The sequence below is a fragment of the Canis aureus genome, chromosome 30 (assembly GCF_053574225.1).
Source record: "Canis aureus isolate CA01 chromosome 30, VMU_Caureus_v.1.0, whole genome shotgun sequence".
NCBI classification, from domain to species: domain Eukaryota; kingdom Metazoa; phylum Chordata; class Mammalia; order Carnivora; family Canidae; genus Canis; species Canis aureus.
Genome location: NC_135640.1, coordinates 22973550 through 22996554, shown reverse-complemented (window position 1 = coordinate 22996554; position 23005 = coordinate 22973550). Strand labels below are relative to the sequence as shown.

Genomic DNA, 23005 nt, shown 5'->3' with positions numbered 1-23005 from the left:
TTTTCAACAGAATTGTCTTTTCATTGAATTGGAAGTATTTTTACATATTGTAGCTACAAGTCCCTTATTAGATTTATGATTTGCAAATATTTTCTCCTATTCTTTGAGGTTTTTTATTGAAGCATTCTTGACATATAATATTTTAGGTGTACAAAATATAAAATTATATTTCAGGTGTACAGCATAGGGATTTGACAATTCTCCATATTGTGCATTGCTCATCATGATGCGACAGATAAAACCATCTGTGACTATATAAAGTTACTATAATATTATTGACTATATATTTTATGCTGTACTTTTCACTGTCATGACTTACTTATTTTATAACTGGAAGTTTGCACCTTTTTAAAATATTTTATTTATTTATTCATGAGACACACACACACAGAGCCAGAAACATAGGCAGAGACATAGGCAGAGGGAGAAACAGGTTCCCTGCAGGGAGACCGATGTGGGACTCAGTCCCAGGACCCTGGGATCATGACCTGAGCTGAAGGCAGATGCTAAACTGCTGAGCCACCTAAGCATCCCGAAGTTTGTACCTCTTAATCCTGTTCACCTATGTCACCAATCTCCCACCCACCTCCTCTCTGACAACCAATCATTTGTTTTCTGTAATTTTTTTTTTTAGATTGCCCAGTAGGTGAAATCATGCGGTAATAGCTCTGTCTCTGAATTATTTCATAATACAGAATACAGGGTATTAACATAATACCCTCTATGTTCATTGGTATTGCTGCAAATGGCAAAATTTCATTCCTTTTTATGGCTGAGTAATCAGATTTTCTTTATCTATCATCTGTCAGTGGATGCATCTTGAGTATTAATTCTTCCAAGTCATGAGCACAATATATCTATCTATTTGTGTTGCCTTCAATTGTTGCTTCCACCAATATCTTATAATTTTCAGAGTATAGGTTTTTCACCTACTTGGTTAAATTTACACCTGGGTTTTTATTCTTTTTGATGCATTTATATTTTAAAATTACCTTTGGCCTACTTGTTATTTTACATAGAAATGCAACAAATTTCTGTATATTAATGTTGTATCCTAAAACTTTACTGAATTCATTTAGTCTAATCGTTTTTTGGTAGAGTCTTCAGCATTTTCCATATGTAATATTGGGCCATCTGTGATTAGTGGCAGTTTTACTTTTTCCTAACAAATTTGGATGTCTTTTAGTTCTTTTTCTTCTTTGATTGCTGTAGCTAAGACTTCCGGTACTATGTCAAATAAAATGGCAAGAGTGGATATCATTGGCTTGTTTTAATATTAGAGAAAAGCTCTGTTTTTCACCTTTGAATATGATGGTAGCTGTGTCAAATATGGCCTATGTTTGTTATGATCCTTCTAAACCCCCTTTGTTGAGAGTTTTTAGCATTAACAGATGTTGAATTTTGTTAAATGCTTTTTCTGCATCTATTTATATGATAGTATGATTTTAACCCTTTATTCTGTTAAACTGCTATATCATGATTGATTTGTACATACTGAATGTTCCTTACTTTCCTGGAATAATTCTCAGTTGATTGGGATGAATGATCCTTTTAACGTATCATTACATTCATTTCACTAATACTTTGCTGAGGATCTTTGCGTCTGTGTCGGTTAGGGATTTTGGCTGCTTATTTTCTGTTTTTGTAGTGTCTTTATCTGATTTTGGTATCAGGGTAATGTTGACTTCAGAATGAAATCAGCTATCTTTACTGCTCTATTTTTTTCCTGCATAGTTTGACAAGTCTAGATTTTAATCTTTAAATGTTTGGTTAGTGTTTTTCTGTGAAGCCTTCTGGTTTTGGGTTTCTGTTTGTTGGGAGTGTTTCTTTTTTTTTTTTTTTCTCCTAATTCAATTTTGAATTACTTGGATTACTTAGACTAGTAATTGGTCTCTCCAGATTTTCTATTTTTTTCCTGATCCACTCTTCAGAGATTGTGTGTTTCTGGGTTTATTCATTTCTTCCAGGTTGTACAGTTTGTTGGCATATAATTTTTTGCAGTAGTCTCTTATATCCCACTTAAATTCCACTCTTAGAATCCCTGTATATCTGTGGTGTTGGACTTCACTTCTTTATTTCTGATTTATTTGAGTCTTTATATTGCTTAATGAGTTTGGCTAGTGGCTTATCAATTTTATTTTTCCAAGAGAACCTCTTACTTTCATTGATCTTTATTATTTTTTGTCTCTATTTATTTCTACTCTGATCTGAATTATTGCTTTTCTTGTACTAATTTTGGACTTTCTTTGTTCTTTTTCTAGTTATTTTAAGGATGTGGTTAGATTGTGTGAGATTTTTGTCTCTTAGGGATGTCTATATCACTAAAAGTTTTCTTCTTAGAATTATTTTTGCTATGTCTTAAACATTTTGAATTGCTGTGTTTCCATCTTCCATTTCCATTTTTTATTTCTTCATTGACTTTTTTTTTTTTTTTGTATAGTAACATGTTTGGCCTCTGTGGGTTTGTTTCTTCTATTTTTTTTCCTTATAATTGATTTCTAGTTTCATATCATTGTGGTCAGAGAGGATTCTGGACATATCAATCTTCTTAAATTTATTGAGACTTTTGGTCTAACATGTGATCAATCTTGGAAAATGTTCCATGTGCATTTGGAAAGAATGTATATTCTTCTGTTTCTGGATGGAGTGTTCTATCTATTAAATTCATCTGGTCTAATGTATTGTTCAAAGCCACTTTTTTCTTACTGATTTTCTTTCTGGATGATCCATCCACTGATATATGTGGGGTGTTAAAGTTGTTAGTATCATTTTAATACTGTCAAATTTTCCCTGTATGTTTGTTAATATTAGCTTTTCTGTATGGGTATTCCTATGTTGTGTGCATAGATACTTTAACATTGTTATATCCTCTTTTTGAATTGATTCTTTCATCATTGTGTAATACTCTTGTCTTTAGCTAGTCTTTATTTTAAAGTTGATTTTGTCTGAATCAACTTTTGCGGTCCTATCTTTATTTTTTATATTTTTGCTTCCATTCACATAACATATTTTTCCATCCTTTCACTTTCAGTCCTTATGTGTCTTTACCTCTAGTGAGTCTCCAGCATATAGATGGATTTTATTTTAGTCCATTCACTCACCATTTATCTTTTGTTTGGAACATTTAGAACATTTAAATAATTATTGATAAGTATCTACTTTCTGTCATTTTGTCCATTGTTTTCTGGTTGTTTTTGTAGTCCTCTTTCCTTTGTTCTCCTCTTGCACTCTTTCCTTGTAATTGGTGACTTTCTTTAGTGTTATGATTAGATTTCTTTGTCCTGATATTTTGTGTATCTAATTTAGGTTTTCAGTTTGTGGCTACCATGGGGTTCATATACAGCATATTAAGTATATAGCAGTCTATACTAAATTGATTGCCATGTAAATACTACATTTAATACCTCCTCCACATTTTATGTATATGATATTATTGCTTACACCTTTTTATTTGTGAATCTATTAACTGATTTTTTGATATCATCGATTTTACTAATTTTGCTTTTTAACTATCATCCTTGCTTTCTAAGTGATTGATTTTCTACTTTTACTGTGTGTTTTCTTTTCATAATTTTCTTCTAATTATGGTGTTTCTTTTCTGCTTAAATAACTTCCTTTAATATTTCTTGTAAGTTTAGTTTAATGGTGGTTAACTTCTTTAACTTTTGTCTGGGAAACTCTTTGTCTTTCCTTCAATTCTGAATGATAGCTTTGCCAAATAAAGTATTATTAGCTGTAGGTTTTATTTTTTTTCTTTTCTGCACTTTGAATATATCATGCCATTCTCTCCTGGCCTGCAAAATTTCTGCTGAAAAAGCAGCTAATAGCCTGATAGGGTTTCCTTTCTATGCAAATAGTTACTTTTTTTTTCCTGTCACTTTTAGATTATTTATCTTTAAAATCTAACATTTTAATTATTGTGTTGTTTGGTGTGGACGTGCTTGGGTTTATCTTGTTTGGATAGTTCTGTGCTTCCCAGACCTACATTTCTGTTTTTTACCCTAAGTTAAGGAATTTTTCTTCTATTATTTCTTCAGATAAGTTTTATGCCTCTTTCAATTTTCTCCTGGGACGTCTATAATATGCATGTTAGAATGCTCGATGTTATCCTAAAGGTCCCTTAACTTACTATTATTATTATTATTTTTTTTTTTTTGCTGTTAGCTTAAGTACTTTCCATTTTCCTGTCTTTCAGATCACTGATACATTCTCCTGCTAATCTGTTACTTTCCTCTAGTGTATTTTCCATTTCAGTTATTATAATCTTTAATTTCAGCTGGTTCTTTTGTTTATGTTTTCTGTCTCTTTGTTGGTCCTCACTGAGTTCATCCAAGTCTGGTGAGTATCTTTATCACCATTATTTTGAACTATTTCTCAGGTTAGATTGTTTATCCATTTTGTTCAGTTCTTTGTCTGAATGTACGTATGTATGTATGTATGAGTATGTACTGTTATTTCATTTCAAGCATATTCCTCTGTCCTGTCATTTTGGTTGATTCTCTGTGTTTATTTCTATGAATGAGGTGAAATCGTTTCTTCTCTTCATCTTGAAAGGGTATCCTTGTGTTGGAATATCCTCTCTGGAGACTGCATGTGTCTGAAAAATTTAGTTCCCTGGCTGGATCTGAATCAGGCTTGAGCTGGAGAGTCCCATGTTACTTTGCATAAGGCTTTTCAGCTTACATCACTGTAACAGAAGTTAGTGTCAACCAAGGGTGTCTTGGGTGCTTTGCATCCATGCTGGCTTGGTGTGACAGCTGGAGATGTAAGAGCACAGGCTAGTATTGTCTGGTTGTGTGCTGTGTTGGAGCAGCCTTGGTAGGACACCTGGAGTTCAGGAAGGCACTGGTACCAGGACTATCTTGTGGGGAGATAGCTAAAGCTGGTAAGGACTAATGACCTGGGGCTCACTGATGCAACAGGCTAGCTAGAATGCCCAGACTGTGCTCCCATCTGGGCTATCGAGCTGGAGGTGAATGTAAATGATGGTTCTGAGCAGCAACCCCCACTAGGGAGAGGTTCCAACAGTTTCCCAATGTTTGGCAGATCCTCTAGAGTTAGTGATTAGGTTTCTTTCACTTCCACTTTAGTTTCCATTTTAACCATGGCTTTTTTTTTTTCTTTCTGTGCCCCTAGGTGCATAAATCTATAAGCAGATCCCACAGTAGGATCCTCTCTCCCCTGCAATTCAAAACACTGGGGATGAGATTCCTATCTTTACTCTGTCTCTATCTCTCCTGCTAGTCTCTGTGTAGTTCCTCTATCCTTTGTTATGCTAAAGCTTTTCAGCCCAACTCTTGTTCTTCCCAAGGAAGAATTGTTCTATATGTAAGTATAAATTGGGTGTGTCCATGGGAAAAGGTGAGTTCAGGGTTTATATTTTTCTTTTGTCGCTTGTGATTTTGGTGGAGTGTCTAGGAAAACTTTGCTATTATCATGATCTATGATCATGAATGCTCACTACTAATTTTCATTTCTAGGAGTTTCTTAATTTTAGCTTTTACATTTAGATCTATGATCCATTATGAGTTAATTTTTGTGCATGCTGTAAGGAAGTGGTTTCACCTTATTATCTTGGAAATGTATATTCAGTTGTCTCCCTATTATTTGTTACTCTTTGCCCACTGAATTGTCTTTGCAATCTTGTTGAAAATGACTTATTTCTTATGTTACCAGTACTTACTGAAAATTCCCTGAAAAGAATGAAGAAAATTCTAGGATTTTTGTGGCCTATTTTTAAAAATGTAATTAAGCAGAAGAGAATTATATAATTTGATAATTTTACAAGAAATATAAAAAAACTCTTAGGATTGCATACAACAAATTATTCTTTAAAAAACCTAATTCTGAAACTGATCCTTGAGTTATTTTAGTCAGAAAAAATAATACCATGTGCAAAGACATGAATGTGTGACAGAATGTGTCATGTTTGGAAATATTTAGGTGTTATGTATTGCTGGAAGATAACCTATATTTCTGGAGGGTGTATTTTGAGAAACAAATAAATAAAATATGGGACTTCTTGTATGTCATCCCAAGGGGTTATTTGAGTCTACAGAAAATGGGAAAGTACTGCAAACACTGGCAGAAAGGTGACATGGGATGCATGTTATAGAAAGATCATTCTAAAGATTTATAAGAGAACTGTGAGATTGAAGTGGAGAAAATATTAAAGTAGATTTTGGAATAACAGCTGCAAAGGATAAAGAGTGCCAAGGAAAAGATAGCAGCAAATGTGACAAAAATCAAGTGTCTGGTAAGGATATTAAAGATATAGTACAAATTATATTCAGTAACAAATTGGACATATAATCTTCCATACATAGGAGCAGTAGAATTATACTGTTGTGAAGAGTCCCATTTTATGTGAACGGTTACAGTACTGGTACTCTATAGAATATGACTAAAAAGGATATTTTAATTTCCTGTAAGATCTACCACATGTACCACAAATAAATATAGGCAACAACAAATAAAAGGGTAGGAATAGAATATTAAAAACACTATTGATCAATGCCAAGGAAGGAAAAGAGAAATAAAAGTAAACAGATGGTGAAAATAGAAAACAGTGGGACGCCTGGGTTGCTCAGCAGTTGAGTGTCTGCCTTTGGCTCAGGGCGTGATCCTGGAGTCCCAGGATCCAGTCCCACATTGGGATCCCTGAATGGAGCCTGCTTCTCCCTCTGCCTATGTCTCTGCCTCTCTCTCTGTGTGTGTCTCTCTAGTAGAGAATAAATAAATAAAGTCTTAAAAAAAAAAGCAAAAATAAATCAGCATGAAGGGAGAGTGGAAAGGAATAATAAAATGGTAAACTTAATCTCAATAATTTTCAGTAATTACAGAAAATACAAATAAATAACAACATAATTTTTTTGTATTAAAGACAGCTTTTATTTTTTTTTCTTTTTTACATATTTTGGATATGCTTTAGCTAGATTAAGAGAATTTGAAAATAATGTATGCATTTTATTATAATTTTTCCTATGACCTGATTTTAACCTAGCTTCAGGTAACTACCATAGTCTCCCGTCAAACGATATAGTAGGCAGAGGCTATCAGGATGGAAAACAAGGCAAGTCTTAGTTTATGTATATAACTATATACAAAATTTCAGACAATTTTGAAAATAAGAAAATGAAAAAAATACCCAATATTAAACACAAAATCAGTTGAATCTAGCTTTGTGTTACCAGAAATAAAGAGAATAATCTCAGAATGATAGTGTGAATTTATGGTAGAATATTCTGTTTCAAAAATTATATGCATATAGTAGCAAACTTCTAAATAGAATAGTAGTAATTGATTTTTTAAAATAAAAAATTCTAGGGCAGCCCTGGTGGCTTAGCAGTTTAGTGCTGCCTCCAACCAAGGGTATGATCCCGGAGACCCGGGATTAAGTCCCATGTTGGGCTCCCTGCATGGAGCCTGCTTCTCCCTCTGCCTGTGTCTTTGCCATTCTTTCTCTCTCTTTCTCTCTCTATCTCTCCATGTCTCTCAATCAATCAATCAATCAATCAATCAATTAATCAATCAATAAAATAAAAATTCTATAAGTATGATTATAGATTTAGTTGTATTTTCTCTAAAATTTGTGGAAGAAGCTGACCGAAAAGTAAGAGTATTGGCTATTTGGATAACTCTAATCACTCATTTGACAAATCTGTTATTTATAGGGTGCCTGGGTGGTCTCAGTCATTTAAGTGTCCCTGGCTCAGGACATGATCAGGGTCTTGAGATCAAGCCCCACATTAGGCTTAAGGTTCTTTCTCCCTCTGTCTCCCCTACTCCCACTCTCTCCCTCTCTTAAAAAAAAAAAAAAAAAAGTTATTTATAGAAATACTACAATCAACAATTTTAGATTGTATTTTTCAGGTACATATCTTAATTTAACAAATAGCAAACAAATTAAAAATGCGGGTATGGAAGATGTTTACTAACCTCAAATGACTGAAGTATTAGATTGTTCTGTTTCCTGATATCAAATTAGCATTCAGCAACAATAAGGTATCTAGAAAATTCTCAAATATTTACAAATTCACATGACCCTTCTAGATAACCTATGAAATAAAGAGGAAATCATGAAATAAATTAGAAAATATTATTAATCAAATGATAGTAAAAATACCATATAATTAAATCCTTGGGATAAAATTAAAACAGTATTTTTAAAAATCTTTATGTCTGTAATACTACATACATGACAAAAGAAATGTTCAATTTCAATAGATGTGGATGGAAACCTCCACATTAAGAAGTTAAAATGAAAAGCATATATTAGACCTAGTGCATCTAGGAGAGAGGCAATAATAAAGACTACAGTGGAAATTAGTGGAATCTATAAAAAGTTCAGAATAATATGTTTTATTACTTATTAATAGGATAAACATTTAAATTAAGGAAACACTATCAATTATTAATGTCAGACAAGACAGGATAAGTCACAATATTATACCAAATATTAAAATGGTAATTTGCAAATATTAATACTTTTTAACAAATAAAATTGACATTTTAGATGAAACAGAAAAGTCATAAGAAAACAAAACTCTATCTATAAAAGAATAATTTAAAAGTATGAAAATAACTTAATTTGTATTTTAAAGATTTTTCTCAAATTCAAGGCCAGAGCCAAATGACTTGTGAGTTTTATCAAACAAATTTGAAAGTCTAACTGTTCTAAAAAATATATTATGAAATATAGAACATTTTCCAAGTCATGTAATGGAGTTAGCAAGATTTTATACTAATGTTTGACAAAGATATTATAAGAAATGAAAATTAGTTAAAAAATAAAGAAAGGAATGAAAATTACAGACTTCTAACACTCATGAATTTAGCTATAAAAATACAATATAAAAAAACACAATATAATATTAAAATATTAATACAATAATATAAAACACTGCAAAGGGATCATCCTAATCATGGATTGGTTCAGGTTTAGAAAACAAATTGCTGAAATGCACCATCTTGATAGAATAAAGGAGCAAAATTATACAAATATCCAGAAACGTGTGTTGAAATATATTTAACGGCCATATAGCATGATTAAAATGATTTTAGGAGTATTATATGTTTAATCAAATTTAGAAACTTTCTTTATGTATATGACATTTTGTCTATATTTTTCAATGTATTAGCATAGCATTTTATATTGACTTATAATTGTAATGTCTGCCATATTTGTTTATCTTTTTAAGTTCTTTTTTAAAAAAGATTTTATTTATTATTTATTCATGAGAGACAGAGGGAGAGAGAGAGAGGCAGAGAGAGAAGCAGACTCCATGCAGAGAGCCCGATGTGGGAACTCAATCCCGGAACTCCAGGATCATGCCCTGGACTGAAGGCAGGCGCTGAGCCACCCAGGGATCCCTATCCTTTTAAGTTCTAATAATGAATATTTAATCCAGCTCCTTTTCTTTGATATTTGCTCAAGTTTTGTGGGCATTATCATTCAAAAAATTCATTTTTTTAAGTGTCTACCAAACCAAATACAATATATCAAAGATTATTTTATTCATGAAAGTAAATCTTCAGCATTTGTTGAGACTTACATTATAGATCAAGTCTGTGGTATTTGATATTTTCCATAAGTAATTCATATGTTTTATGACTTTAAAAATTTTGACATCTAACCTTTTTCGTTTTAATTTAAATATTGGTAAATAATACATGTTGTAAAAATTAGCATTTTTATAATCTCATGATCTTTTAAGTACACTTAATTATATTTAAATTTCATAGCGATTTAATGTTCATAATTATTTTAAAAATAAATAGGTTGTCTTTAACAGTTGTACTATTGATTATTTTAGTTTTCTTCTTGAACTAATATTATGTTCTATCTTCTCATAGATATTTATCTCTGATAATGCCATTTAATGCTTGAAATTTATCATTTTTCTTACCTCACTGCAAAAATATTATTTTAAATTATATTTTAATTTCAGTGATGATTAAGGTCAAAGAAAGTTCTGGAGGGGAATTGAGTTTAGTAACATAATTTGTACACAATTGGTTGAAGTGGCTTAAATGAGCCTTTTTAATTGTCTAAATAGTACAAACGTATTGGAAGTGTTACCAGAGTCAGGGGCTTGGGCTCGACAATGATAGGAGGCCAGACCCAAAAATCAAAGGCACAGTTAAGGCTTTATTGAGGCTACAGCTCAGCCTGAAGAAATTCTCTCAGAACCACCAGGCAGTGGGTTAGGTTGACTTCTCCTAACAAAAGAGAGCCCTGCAGAAATGGAAAGTCCCTGCCCAAAAGTCCCACTCCCCTCTGATATACTAATGAGGGATAGAAAAAGTGCCTCTTCCTGATTGGTTGATACTGTCAGGCAACCAAGGCAGCTCACTGGTGCTTTTCTGGAGTTGCCGTCCTTAAGATTTGTAGAGTCACTGTTTTCTGTGCATGAGCAGACTATGGCTGAGGCTGTTTTTGAGTACAGTTGGGCCGCATCCTGGTTTAGCTGGGCAAGAAGTGGTTTAGCAATAACAGCCAATAGGAAGCCCCCCAGATCTGTAGTATTTTTTACCTGGGGCTTTTCCCATGGTCCCTGACTCTCAGAATTACATCTTTTGAAGGAATAATGAATCTACGGTTTTCAAGTAGTTGATATCTTTAGATGAAGAATATATATTGTAGCAGTAATAAATTATCATTAAGCTGATTTATATTTTTTATTGTAATATAAGCTATAAAATGACTATATTTTACATGAAGAGTAGTAAAAATATGACATTTACATGACATTTATGTTAGTATCATTCAATCCTTTGGATGCCTATAAAGTCATACACTGAAACTCACATAATTGTCCTTACTCAAAAATGATTTTTTTTGCTGAGAATTTTAAATTTGTGCAGTCATTCATAAAATAAATAATAAATAAAATAAAATAAAATAAAATAAAATAAAATAAAATAAAATAATAAAAAAAATAAAAATCATCTCATTATATAATTTCTTACTTTTTAGAGTCATTAGTTTGTCAATCTCTAGAATCGTATTTTTTTTACCAAATCATTTCAAGTGATACGTTAATGTAATATGACATAATTTCTAACTTATCCTGAAAAGAAGAGATCATTCATTATTGTGTGTAATGCTATGAAAGCAATTTTTTAAGTTAGAATATATTATTGTTTCTAAATTTCATCTATAAAAATTGTAATCTTAGTAATATAAAAATGTAATAAAAATTTTGAGGAGAAATAATGGAAATATACTTGTTATGCTTTTAGAGAAGTCTTTCTTGGGATGCCTGGGTTACTTAGTTAGTTAAGCATCTGCCTTTGGCTCAGGTCATGATCTCAGGGTCCTATGATCAAACCTGACATGGAGCTGACATTGGGCCTCCTGCTTAAGGGGGAGTCTGTTTCTCCCCCTCCCCCTGACCCCCCACCCTGCTCATGCTCTCTCTCTAATAAGTAAATTAAATCTTAAAAAAAGAAGTCCTGCTTAACATAATGCACTTACAGTATTAGAAAATAAAAATATAAAATTTTTCATATAATGTAAACTGTATATATTGTAATACATTTATATTATTATGTGTTTTACATATAATTCTCTAAATATGTATATTTGTAGATTGATTTCATTTAATCTATGGAAAATATCTACTTTACAAACTTATCAGCAATCTATATGGTCAAAACAATAGGATTTATTTTTAGTAATGGGAAAGAAATTGACTTTATTCTTCAATTCGTATAAATATATCAGCTTAAAAATTAAATCTCACCTATGAATTATAATTTTAAAATAGGTTAATCTCAAACATCTTACTGTTACAGTTTTTTTTCATTTTCCCTTGTTAATGGATTATTTTTATAAGTATGCAAACATATTCTTATTTCTTCAATATTATCTTAAAAAGAAGAGAAAAATATTCTCTTGACCTACTTCCCTCCATTTTCCTGTGTGCCAAATTTATCTAAATAGTTGTCTATAGTCTTCTAATTTTTACTCTGCAAAACCTCTCATAAGTTAACTGCAATCAGAATGTTGCTTACCACTTTACTGAAACTGACCTCGACCTACTTACTGGTTACTTTCATATCAATTTTAGGTTCTTCTTTTGATTCAGCATAATCTAATACTGTTGATCACTTCAGCTTCTAATTTTATTTGTTTCTTTTGTCTTTCATTTAAAAAACCTGGTTTTCTTTTAGCCTTGTTGACTTCTCAGTATCCACCTTTCGTTTTATACATCTCTCAGCTTTTCCATATTGAAGTGCCAAGAATTATTAAATTTCTCCCTTTGTCTAACTAAACTCACTACCATAGTTTTGTTCATACAGTCTCATGATTTTAAATACTATATAATTTCTGATTACTTTCAAATGTCTACCTTCCAACCAGAGATCCTTCTTAAAAATCCTATTTTCTATATTCAACTGCTTTCCTAGCCTCTCCACTTAGGTGTCTGAAAGACATCTCCCATGTTCAAAATATATATCCAGCATTTGTGTGTATTAACATCACTGTTACAAATTTTTCAAGTCACAATTATCATTTTCCTGGGATATTGCTGTACCTCCCTGTTCAGAGACTTACATTTAAGTAAGTTTACATCATTAAGTTTACATTAAGTAAGTTTACATTAAGTAGTACATCACAAATCACTTAAAATTTTAGTATGTTGGGGTACCTGGGTGCTCAGTTGGTTAAGCATCTGCCTTTGGCTTAGGTCATGATCCCAGGGTCCTGGAATCGAGCCCCGAAAGGCTCCCTGCTCTTGGGGAGGCTGCTTCCCTCTCTCCTCCTCACTCGTGCTCTCTCTCTTGCTGTCTCTCTCTCAAATAAGTGAGTAAAATATGAAAAATAAAATAAAATTTTGGTGGTGTTAAACAATAATTCTGTTATAACTATAGAAGTGGGTGAAGAAATCAAGAACATCTTGGCTAGGCAGTTTTAATTCCTCCTTTCTTATTTATACAATTACTTTCTATGGCCTGTTGCACTATGTATTGCAATATAATGTTGAATAAAATTTATGAATCTGAACATTTTTCTTTATCCCTAATATTAGAAGAATATCATTTGGTATTTGATCATTAAATATGGTGTAAACTGTTTTTGTTAGGTGTCTTTGTTTAGGTTAAGGAAGTTCCTCTATATTTTCAGTTAGCTAGGATAGTCGTATCATGAATAAATGTTGCATTATATTTGTGGTCTGTTTATATGGTAATCCATATTAATTAGTTTTTAAAGATCACACTATCCTTACATTCTTTCAATAGATCCCAAATAGTTATGATAGGCTTTGTATCATTTATGGAATGCTTTGCCACAAAGTTGTTAATTGTATTCTATTATATTTTTAATGTCTGTATTATTTATAGTGATATCCCACCTTTCATTTTAAATATCTGAAATTTCATCTTCTGAGTCTGGTGAAAGATGTCTTCAAAAGAACCAGATTTTAGAATGATTTGTTTTCTCTGTTGTTATCCTGTTATCTATTTCACTAGTTTCTTAATGTCCTTTGGACTGAGTTTACTTTGATCTTTTTTTTTTTTTTTTTTTTTTTTTACTTCTTTTTAGGCAGAAGCTTATGTATTTGAGACTTTATTCTCTACTATAAAAAATGATATGAATGACTAAAAATACTGATAGTCATATTCAGTTCTTCTATATCCTTATTCGTTTTCTTGTTCTGTCAACTATTGAGAAAGGGGTGTTGTAGTCTCCATCCATAATAGTGTTTCTGTTTCTCTTCACATTTCTCTCAGCTTTTCTTTCATGTACCATGAGGGTTAGGTGTAAACATATGAAAAATTGCTAAGTCCTTCACAAAAGGTAAAGATTTTTCTAACCTTCCTTTCAGCTTTGTCAACATATTGTTTTGATTGTCTATTAAAATTTTTAATTTGAAAAACATTCTGCTACCATTGTGATTTTTTTTTTATCATTGGACCCCTTTATCATCCTATCTGAAGGAATCTATTCAAGGCCTACACCCCCCGCACCCCTAAAAGGCCCAGCCTGATAGAAACTCCGAGTGACATTTTGCTTGATGTCTGGCCCCTCTGCTCCCCTGGAGAGTGGATAATCTCTGTCCTGCTTGTTGTTCTATTCTTTGTATAATTCTTTGCCACCTGGGTCACTGTTCATCCTAAACATGATCTCATCTTTCTTTAGTCCTTGTCATATTCCATGTTTTGACATCTAGATTGTCTCATATTAGTATAGTTTCTCCAGCTCTCCTGTGATGAGTGCCTACATAGAATAACATATTCTACTATTTCCTTTCAACATGACTGTACCTTTTTATTTAAAAGGGATTTCTTTAATTCAGAATACATTTGGGTCTTGCTGTTTTATCTAGTTTAAAGTCTCTACGTGTAGATAATTTAGACTTATTGTAATCTTGAATATGGTGGACTTCAAGTCTATTATACTGGTATATGATGTGTTTTCACATTGTCTTTTCTGTGTTTATTTTATCCACTATGATCCTGTAGACAAACTACCTAGTTTTAATTATCCATTTAATCTCCATCATGGGCTTATGAAGTGTACCCCTTTCTATTTTAATATGGATTTTTAAAAATTCTTGCCTAAGGTTTATAACTTGTCTTTAACTTATACATTTTAATTTGCTACAATATTATACTATTTCATGTGTAACATAAATACTTTATAATTATAATTTTAAATTTCTACCTTTCCCATGGTTTTGTACAATAGCAGGTATACATTTTATTATATATAAATATATATATATATAAATTATAAACTCCACAGTGTAATTATTATAATTATTTTCCCCTAAGCAATCAATTTGTTTTAATTGTGTATTAAGCAAATTTATCAATGGAAAAACTTGTTTTAATTAAGTTTCATATTTACTGTGTTGGTGCTCCTCTTTGCTTTTTGTAGATTTGATGTCTCTATCATATCATTTCCTTTGGTCTGACGGACTCCTTTAACATGACATAGCATGGGTCTGCTTGTAATAAATTCTCTGAGCTGATTTTTTCTGAAAATCTTGTATTTTGAGAATTATTTGTGATTTTTCACAGTGCACAGTCTATTCTGATGCTGACCTATATGCTTCAGTTTTATGCTTTCATCATCCTAACATATTTACGTAATTGTTAAAATTATGCAGCCCATCCTTATATTGTTTTAACTATTTTTTTAATGTTTATACAGATTCACAGGACGTTGCAAAGAAATGTACAGGGAGGCTCTGTGTACCCTCCACTATTCCTCCCCCTCTGTTGATAATTTGCATGACTACCACATTGACAAAACAAGAAATTTTAGTACAAACCAATAAGCTTACTTAGATTTCACCACTTATGTCCACACTCTTTTATGTTTATCTCTGTGTATATAATTCTATCCTTTCTTATCACATCTGTGGCTTCATGGAAACATCTAGATGTCAAGATACATAACTTTTCCCTCACTCTGAGGCTCCCTCATGCTACCCTTCTATACTCACAGTTACCTCTTCCTCCTCCCTGCCCTATACCCTATCCAGAAACCCTGGAAAGCACTGATCTGTTCTTTATCTCCATATTTTTGTCATTTTAAGAATATTATATAAATGTAATCACACAGTGTGTAATATTTTAATATTGGATTTTTCCTCCATTCAGTGTAATGTTGTTGATACCCATCCAGGTTGTGTGTATGGATTCTTTATGCATTTTTGGTGCCAAATAGTACTGCATGGCATGGATGCACCAGAGTTTAATTTACCCATTGAAAGATATGTGGATTACTTCCAGTGTTTGGCTGTTGCAATTGAAGCTCTATGAATACTTGCATACAGTTTTTGTGTGGACATACATTTTTATTATTCTGGGATAAGTGCCCAAGTTTTCAATTGCTGGGTAATATGGTAGATGAATTTTTATTTTTATTTTATTTTTTATTCTTTTTATGTATTATTATTATTATTGTTGTTGTTATTATTTACAAGTACATGAGGGTTTATTAACAAGCTCGAGCTTGGGTCCAAGTATATCTGACACAGCGGAGCAGGGACTTGGACCCCGAGGTGGGTTTCAGCTGGGTTTTTATGGGCTGGTCTAGGGGACTTCCAGAAGGGGTGGAGGAATTTCTTAAGCTCTGTTTTCATTACAGTATGGGACTTTCAGGGGCGTTAAGCTCTGTTCTCATTCTGATGTGGGCTTTCAAGGGCCTTAAGCTCTTATTCACAAGGGCCCGAGGTGGCTGTACTTGTGTTAATGCTAAACTTGAGGTGGAATGGCCTTAATTTTCTTGGCCTCCACATTTCCCCCTCTTAGAGGAACCTAATAAAGGATCAAATCATGGGTCCAGGTTGCTCTCAGAGTGAGCCAGGGGGGATGATTAAACCAGGATTCGAACCAACCTCGTACTGTTCTCGTTCCCATTTACATCTAGCCAAACCTTCGTTTAAGGCAGCACATAACCCACCTTGTTGTAAGACGACTAAGTCTAATCCCTTTCTGTTTTGAAGACTCAGACTAGGGAGTCTTGGAGGTGGGAAGTATGTGAGAATGGCACAGTCTTAGCTTTAGGGGATTTTCCTTGTCTGGTTGGTTTTTCCATTCTGGAACAAAGTCCTTGAGAATGGTGTGTGGGTCAGCTGGCTGGACGTGGGTGTAGTGGACCCAGGGAGTAATCCCGTGGACCTTGAGAGTGGTGGGAGTGGTCAGGATCACGATCACTGGTCCCTTCCAGTGAGGTTGAAGTGTCTGGTGTTGGTATCTCCGGACATACACCCTGTCACCCGGCCGTTATCAATGGGGTTCCAGGGGTGGCCCAGTCTCGTAGAGGGCCCTCAGCTTAGGCCACACCTGTTCATGGGTTTGTTATAACATTTGGAGGGAGAAAAGGAGTTGGTGATCATCAAAATCAGCAAGCACCTCAAGTTTTAGGTTGGGATAATAGGTGGAGGAATACCGAACATGATCACGTAGGGAGTCAGGCCCATCTTATAGGGTGAGTTCCTATATAGGGCGAAGGAGAGGAGAGTCATGCAGTCCCCACTAGTCTTCAGAGCTAATTTAGTTAAGGTCTCCTTTAATGTTCTGTTCATCCTCTCTACCTGTCCTGAGCTTTGGGGCCTATGTGCACAATGTAATTTCCAATCTGCCCCAAGTACTAGTGCCACTCCCCGTGTTACCTTAGAGATGAATCCTGGGCAGTTGTCTGATCCAATCTTAAGAGGAAAACCATACCTCAGTAAGATGTCTTCCAGCAGTTTCTTGGTCATGGTCTGTGCTGTTTCATGTTTGGTGGGAAATGCCTCTGTCCATCCTGAAAAAGTATCTACAAACACTAGTAAATACCTGTATCCGTATTTTCCAGGTTTTACCTCAGTGAAGTCCACTTCCCGGTAGGCTCCTGGGTGGTCCCCTTGGAGCCGGGTGCCTGGGTTAGATCCATGGGCAGTGGCATTAGTTAACTGGCATGCATGGCAGCTTGCCACAATCTGCTCTATCATTGCTCGAGAGTCTTTAATAGTGATCCTTGCATGTCGCATGAGGTACTCCATCTTTCCTTGTAGTAGTCGAGTCCAGGTAAGCTGGCCATTGATGCCTTTCTCAGGGTCCGTCCATTCAAAGGCAAAAAGGTCTTGGCTCTTGGGTGCTAACGGCAAGCTGAAAAAGGAGTCTTTTAAATCTGATACCGTATACCAAGTTTTGTCTGGAGGCAGGGTGGAGAGGAGGGTGTATGGGTTTGGGACCGTAGGGTGCATATCCTCTACTCGCCGGTTGACTTCCCTTAAGTCCTGGACTGGCCTGTAATCGTTAGAGTGGGGTTTCCGAACTGACAGCAAGGGAGTGTTCCATGCAGATTGGCAAGGCCTCAATATGCCCGAGTCCAGTAGTCGCCGTATGTGGGGTGTGATTCCTGTATGCGTTACAAGAGGCATGGAGTATTGGTGGACCCTGACAGGGTCTGTCCCTGGCTTTAGTTCTATGTATATGGCCGGTTGGTGCCGGGCCAGCCCAATTCCCCCAGTTTCTGCCCATGCTTGGGGAAATTCCTGTAGCCAACAGTCAATGTCAGTCATTGGGGCTGAGGGCATTCAGTGGAGAGGATATTCGTCTTCTAAACTCAGGACAAGCACCTGAATCGGGTTCCCCTCCTTGTTTAGGATTTTTGCCCCTTCGGGGTTGAAGCAAATTTGTGCCCCCATCTTGGTGAGCAAATCCTGACCTAACAACGGGTAGGGACACTCAGGGATGACCATGAAGGAGTGGGATCCCCAGCCCATGCTGAGATCCACAGTTCTTCGGGTAGTCCATGAGTACTGTTGGTTCCCGTGGCCCCTTGCATGCATGAGGTCTTGCTTGTCTATTTCCCTTGGGTTTGTAATAAAACCGAATGTTGTGCCCCAGTGTCCACTAGGAATTCAACGGGTTACCCCTCCACTCTGAGAGTTACCCTGGGCTCGGGGAGGGGTGCCAAATCCAGACTCCCCTAGTCGTCCAGGTCCTCCATTTCCAAGATCTTGGCAGGGGCCTTAGATCTTTTGTTAAGGCAGTCCTTCACCCAGTGGCCCTTTTCTTTGCAAAAAGCACATTGACTTTTGTTTAGTTTAGGGTGCTCTCGATGGGAACCAGGGCCATCCTCCTTACCTGTCCCTGAAGCCAGCTTCTTGAGGTGCCTCCGTCTTTCCTGTGGGTCGTCCAGCAGGATCTTGGCCAGGTCTAGGGTCTGCTGGTCACTTAGTTTGGTTTGTTGCTCTTCCAGACTTTCTCTATTATTATAGACTCTTTCTGTTACTATTACGAAGTCTTGCAAGCTCTTCTCTCCTAGTCTCTCTACTCTTTGCAATTTCTTTTTCATGTCCAGAGTGGCCTGGTTAACAAAAGCCATGACAATTGCGGCCTTTGTTTCTGGGGCTTCTGAGTTCATAAGGGTGTACTGTCTAAAAGCCTCTAAGAAGTCTGCTGGACTCTCATCCTTACCTGTCTTACATATTATACTTTGGCCAGATTGGTAGGCTTGTGTGTGGGAGCTGTGAGACCTGCCATTAGAGTCTGGCAGTGGACCCGGAGTCTCTCCTTACCTTCACCTGAGTTGTAGTCCCAGGTGGGGCAGGATAAGGGGAAGGCAGTGTTTATGAGGTCTGGGTTTTGAGTCGGCTGTCTGTCCTCTCCCAGGACAGACTTCCAGGCTTCTACCTGAATTCCTTCTCTCTCTTCTGTGGTGAGGAGAACCTGCAAGAGCTGTCGGCAGTCATCCCAAGTAGGCTGGTGGGTAAAGAGAACAGTATCTAAAAGCCCAATTCGATTTTTCAGATTATCAGAGAACTTTGCATTTTGGGTTTTCCAATTATATAAATCACTGGTGGAGAACGGCCAATATAACATTGGCTGTCCACCAGTCTCATGGGGGGGGGGGCATGGCGGGGAGGGAATGGGGGGTAGAGTTGGCCGGCCTGGCATTTGGAGGTGCGGCCACCTTGTGGGGCCACCCCCTGGGTCCCTCCGCGCATCCCCGCTGCTGGCCCGCCCACAGGAATTCCCTTGTCAGGGAGGGGTGGAGCCCCTTCTGCAGCCCCCAGTGCCTCTGATGTGGGTGGGTGGAAGGGAGAGGGGGTGCCTGGTAGGGCGGCAGGAGAATTAGGTCCTCCAGAGAGGAATCCTGCAAGACCCAATAAAGGGGCGCTATGGTCTTAGAGTTGGTCTTTGGCTTTCTGCAGGGCTAGAATGTTGGCAGGTCCTGCTTTGGGGGGTAAAAATGGTTTTATCCAAGGAGGGGTATTCTCGATCATGTCCTGCCAGACCGGGATATAGGGCACCTGGTCAGGGTGGCCATCCAGCTTGTCCATGAAGATCACAGCCTTAACCTGTAAGATAATAGGGAGGTGGAAAGTTCCTTCACGGGGCCATCCCACTTCAAAGTTGGCCATTCTGATATGCAGTAAATTTGAAATTTCCCTTTCCATATGTCTGTGCTCAGATTATGAGCTCTTTCCCTAGCATCCGAGAAGTGAGAGAGCATAAGAGACAGGGGAGTGGTTTGTGTCTGCCCCATTATGTCCCCAATCCACACCAAGACACAGACAAATATGACGATTAACAAGGACACAGTAATACAGACAAATATTCCAGTGCGGCCGCAGACACAAAACAGATGAAAGGGCTGGCAGTCGGCCCTCCTTACAGATGAGGACTTCCATCCTCCTGGCAGGGGCAAGGGATGTCTCCCAAGACCCCCGGTTGACGGCCTGCCAGCGCTTCCACCTAAACCAATGTCGACCTAATACAGATTGGAATTCCTACAGGTAAAAATACAGTATAGAGTTCTCAGGGAATATGCGCACAAAAGGTGGAAAAAGTTGAGTGCACTCACCAGGCGTGAAACCCTCCGGATGGGGTTCTGGGGGTCTCTCAGATCCTGGACGAGCCCCCAAATTGTGCCCAACACAATTGTGTGGTGCCCAAGACTGAAAATCCAAGAAACCACCAAGGAGCTGACACTGATGCAAGTACATGAGGGTTTATTACCAAGCTTGAGCTTGGGTCCAAGTTTGCCTGACACTGCAGAGCAGGGACTTGGACCAATTTTTATTTTAGAAAAAAAACTGCCCAATAGTTTTCTAGAGTAGCTGTACCATTTTTTCCAGCCCACCAGAAATGCATGTGATCCAGTTACACCAGATCCCCATTTGATATTATCACAGTTATAAACCATTTCTTAGGTATGTGTTGATAACCTGATTTTAATTAGCATTTATCTAGTGATCAAAGCTGTTGAACACCTTTTCCTGTGCTTATTTGCCATCCATAGATTCTCATCAATGAAACATCTCATGTCTTTTGCCCATTTTCTAACTGGATTTTTAAAAAATGTTGAGTATAGAGGCGTTTGCTCTCAATTTTTTATTTTATTTGTCATCTGTTTCTCAGTATTCTCTCTCTCTCTCTGTTTCTCTCTCTCTCTCTCTCTCTCTCACCTTCCTTTAGGTTACATAGACATTTTTAAGATTCTGTCTTGATTTGCTTATAGTATATTTAAGTATATTTATTTGTTGCTCTGGGTATTACAGTTTATGTTTGTAACATCACACCGTATAGTATACTGCAAAGCATACTGTTTTATTCTCAAATGAAATATCAAATCCCTACTTTCACTTATGTCCCTTTACCCTATTCATTGAAAAAATATAATTTTCCTAAATATTCCTAAATATTCATTGAAAAAATATTATTTTCAGTGGGTACCACATTAAATTTTAGAGTATTAGCTTCAAAAAACTAATGTAATATAAGAAAATCGTAAGAAGAAGAAAAATTTTTTCTCTTCACCTCTACTTATTCCATTTTTTGACATTCTGAGCTTCTGTTATTTCCTTTCTGTTTTGAAAGATTCTTGTAGCCATTAATGATGATGGATACATCTCTTTGTAATACTTCTCTCCCTCCCTCCATACCTCTGTTTGAGAATGCCTGATTTCTGTTTATTCCTGAATAATATTTTTTCTGGGTATAAAATTTGGGGTTGATGGTTCTCTTATTTTCAGTCCCTGTAAACCATTGTACTACTTTTTTTGTCTTTATTTTATAAGATCATTATTCACTTGCCATTTTCAGGATTTTGTCTTTATCCTTATTTTTCAGAAGTTTAATGATAAAATAGCATGGCACAGATATATTTGGGCTTATTTTATGTGGATTTTCTCAGGTTCATGAATCTCTAGGTTTATGTCATTTGCCAAATACGCCAAGTTTTCAGCTCTTCTCTTAATAACTTTTCAGCCTCATTTTTTTCTCTTACTATCCTGTGATGCCAGTAATACAAACAATAAAATGTGAGATTTACTCTTTCAGACCCACATATTCCTAAGGATTTGTTATTTCTTTCCTTCCTTCTTCTTCTTTCATCTGTTTTCTCTCTGATGTTCAGATTGAGTATAGTCTGTTGATTTTTCCTCAGAAGTTCATAGATTCTTTCCTGTCATCTCCACTCTGCTATGGAGCCCATTCAATGAGTCTTTTTTTTTTTTTTTTATAAATTGCTTTATTTTCAGTTGTATAATTTTTGATATAATCTTTATACATGTGTATATATAATTTTAATTATGTATATATAAGATTTAAAATTATATATACACATATAATATATATAATTTTATATCTTATATATATCATATGTATATAATATATATGTGTATATATATATAATTTTAATATCTTTAGGGTATTGTCTACTTTTTTATTTTTTTAATGGAATTTGTAATTGTTGAAATAACCTTATTGTGGCTGCTTTGAAATATTTGTCAGGTAGTTCCATTACCTGACCTATGTGATTCATTTCAGTATGGGTATCAGTTGACTATTTTTCCACATTCCACTTGTAATTTAATGGTTCTTGGTATTACAGTTGGCTATTTATGATATCCTTGATGTTTTGAAATTATTTTAGGAGATGGGATTCTCTTTTGTTTAATAAATTTATTTTTTATTGCTATTCAATTTGTCAACATACAGAATAACGCCCAGTGCTCAACCCGTCAAGTGCCCACCTCAGTGCCTGCCACCCAGTCACTCCCACACCCCGCCCACCTCCCCTTCCACCAACCCTAATTCGTTTCCCAGAGTTAGGAGTCTTTCATGTTCTGTCTCTCTTTCTGATATTTCCCACTTATTTTTTCTCCTTTCCCCTTTATTCCCTTTCACTATTTTTTATATTCCCCAAATGAATGAGACCATATAATTTTTGTCCTTCTCTGATTGACTTATTTCACTCAGCATAATACCCTCCAGTTCCATCCACAACGAAGCAAATGGTGGGTATTTGTCGTTTCTAAAGGCTGAGTAATATTGCAATGTATACATAGACCACATCTTCTTTATCCGTTCATCTTTCAATGGACACCGAGGCTCCTTCCAGAGTTTGGCTATTGTGGACATTGCTGCTAGAAACATCAGGGTGCAGGTGTCCTGGAGTTTCACTACATCTGTATCTTTGGGGTAAATCCCCAGCAGTGCAATTGCTGGGTGGTAGGGCAGATCTATTTTTAACTCTGAGGAACCT

The 23005-nt window shown here is 35.7% G+C and overlaps 1 pseudogene; it reads right to left on the bottom strand.

The window, feature by feature from the left end:
* The window catches only part of LOC144301559 (uncharacterized), a 58428-nt pseudogene extending 37766 nt beyond the window's left edge, over positions 1–20662 (bottom strand).
* Between the last annotated feature and the right edge of the window lie 2343 nt (positions 20663–23005).